Here is a 3,414-nt window from a genome sequence, read left to right as displayed (position 1 = left end):
TCCAAAAGACAAATCTTATAGCATCCTTCGGCTCACCGTTTAAAAATACAATACGAGTCAATCCATTGAATTTGTGTTTGACAGGGGTTGTGGGCCTGGTATCAAACAAAAGCATATACATATCTACATATGTATATCATAATAGTATTTTACCAACTTGATCTGTCTTCATCAATGTAAATCGTGTTGATGTAATTGGCATACACTCATGGGCTATAACCTTGGCAATGACCTCTCCTTTAAGGTATTATTGCTAATATTTACTTTTGCTCATACTACCGGCAGTCATTATCCTACAGAAATGTGATCCAATTGCTGACTATATCAATCAAATATCTATATCGTCATGTGGCAATATTCACCAGTGTTTGCTAAAAAAAATGGCTAAACATATCTATGCCTCTCTTCTCTGTGAGCGGCATGGGTACAATGCTGGTAGGTCTAAGTAGTTCCCATTTGTGTACCTTGCTGTCATTTGCAGTTGCATTCTGTTGATGTGAGAGGAATGCGCCTTCGCAGCTGTGCAGGTGCTGGGGATCATCCCCACGTCTCATGGCTCAGGGGCTACAGCACAACTCCATTTATCTTGAGCCACATGTGTGAAATCTCTGCATATTTCAGGTCAATTTGTGTCAGATCAGCAACATCTCATGAGTGTGTGTAGTCTCTCTCTCTCGCGCTCTCTCTCTCTCTCTCTCTCGCTCACACACACACACACACACACACACACTGGATTACCACACCTTAGGGAGTGTAGAGTTAGCTAGCTCAGCAGAGGCACTGAAATGTGTTTGAAGTAGTGTAGTTTCACACCTCTCCTACAGGTCTGTGAAGTATGGCGTGAGAACGTAGGCGGACACATTCCCACATTTGCCTTAAGTTGAGAAGTACGTAATTGGCTATGCGTCTGCCCCCCCCCCCCCCCCCCAAAAAAAAAAAAGCAGAGGACAGCATGATCTACTAGCCTCGCTGTTTGAGACACCATCCACACTTTTTCAGTTTCCATAGTGTGCTTTGATGTGGCTTGGGTTCCCCATCTACAGCTCTATGTAGGCCTACTGGTGACTTGAGTTGAACTCTTCAGTTCATCAGCAACACAAGAGCAGTTTTGTCATCTGAAAGCAAACAGTGACACACACGCTGGCATTCTCAATTCAGTTGTGTTCCTCATGGCAGCCTTGTGACAGCACATTATGTAACGATGCTGCATTATTGCTTAGATCTAAGAGACAGAAACTCACCAGTGCAATCCAAAATTGGGAGAATTCCCCGGTCGGCCGATAATGTTTTGATGCTGGGCTGCGAACTTAAAAAGTGCATGATATTGCTGTTTTTATAAATCCTTTGCCCGTGCCCTCCAGCCGCATGGACTAGAAGACTCACTCTCACTCCCCATGGCATGCTCACTCCATGTAAACCTTGCGCCCAGGGGTGTGGCAATTAACGACACAAGGTGTGGTCTGGCGCATGATCCAAAAATCGCTATCTTACACCCTCTAAAAATCATTGACGCCGCTGACCAAGAGAAACCTGGGGATGGATGTAGTGATGTTGCAGCCAGCTAAGGGCTGGAGCATGGGTGTGTGGTCCAGAGAGGGGAGCAGAGCTGCAGAGGACAGGTGCTGGTGTCTCAGATGTGTTCTCAATTGTGACATATAATCCAAACTTCATCTCAAGGCAGGGAGTGAAACATACTTGAAACACACACACGCACGCACGCACGCACGCACGCACGCACGCACGCACACAGGCACGCACATGGATGACAGATGCACACCCCACCAGGACAAAAAAGATACAGAGACACCAGTGCACAAGCACAATTTGACTGGTCTGGTTTAAGGACCTAGGGGTTATGCAATATCTGTGTGTCTCTTTGTGTGCCTCTGTGAGCTAAAGGAAGTCCCTGAACGCCAGAAGGACATCTGATCACACTCTGTGTTTGGGGTCATTCAAGTGGAAGATACAGGATATTTTGGTCTGCAGAGAAAGTGAAGGAGAGAGAGAGAGAGAGAGAGAGAGAGAGAGAGAGAGAGAGAGAGAGAGAGAGAGAGAGGAAGAGGAGGAGGAGAGAGAGGTATTGTAATAGTACGTGTGAGGATAGTGCATGTTTATGTAACACCGACTCCTCCAAATGCATATCTCCTATCCAAGTCCCATCCCTTGAAAGATTTATACGGCAATTCTAGTAACACATCTACTGTGCAGAAATGAAAGGTACATATGATATGCCAGAGGACAAGAGAGGACGAGAGGGAGAGATGGCATGGAGAAGGGGAGGGAGAGGAAGTGAGAGTGGGTTAGAGGCCAGAAGAGAGGGATGAGTAAAGTGAGAGAAAGACAAGGGTCGTCAGAGTTGAACAGAACTCCGTGGCCTGACCTTCAGCTTGTCCTCCTCTCACCTCTGTCATGTGCTGCTCTTCATGTGATGTTCCTTACATGCAAATGGACTCTCATGCAGACACAATCAGCAATCAGGGTTTTGTTGTACACAAGGAGCCCTGTGTCCTTAAATAAGAATGGAATGTAATACAACATGCATGCATTGTACAGTGTGTGTGTGTGTGTGTGTGTGTGTGTGTGTGTGTGTGTGTGTGTGTGTGTGTGTGTTTGTTTTTTATTCATGCTGAGGTGTCTATCTACAGTATCTATCTATTTATCTATCTATCTGTCTGTCTATCTATCTATCTATCTATCTATATAAATTATCTGTATATGTATCTGTGCTATACTGTATATCACAAGTGAGGGCTCTGCATGTACAGTAAGGGCTCGCTGCCTTTAGTGTAAGTACCACACACTCTTTTAAAATGATTCCATATGTTAGACAGTATACTTCATACGGAGACAGCAGTGTTTGTTGATATGAATTAAGTACAATATCTGGCTGTGAAGGGACAGTAATGACATGTCACCTGGGAAGACATTTGATGAGCAGTCAGATACATTTTAAAACAGTGATACGCTAGGGTACAGCAACACCATCCAACCATTGCGTTAAAACATTGACATCTGTGCTGAGCAAGCATATAGCTTTCCTTTCCCCCCTGCAGCTTAATTGGTGTCAGTGTCAGCAACACCTTACACATGTAAACGCTGTTATGGATTTGACGTGTGTGTGTGTGTGTGCATTTGTGTACATCTATGTGTTTGAGAGTATGTGGATGCGCACACGTACAGTACACATGCGCAGGTACACACACACACACGCGCGTGCGCACACACATGCATGCACGCACGCACGCACACACACATACACACATACACACACACACACACACACACACACACACACACACACACACACACACACACACACACACACACACACACACACACGCAAAATACTTTACATGAAAATATCTTACCCATTTGTCATAAAGGGTGTGGCCCTGTATGATGACGTCCACTCTA

Source organism: Sardina pilchardus, chromosome 11, assembly GCF_963854185.1.
Source record: "Sardina pilchardus chromosome 11, fSarPil1.1, whole genome shotgun sequence".
Classification (NCBI taxonomy): Eukaryota; Metazoa; Chordata; class Actinopteri; order Clupeiformes; family Clupeidae; genus Sardina; species Sardina pilchardus.
Note: the sequence above shows the minus strand (reverse complement) of the source record.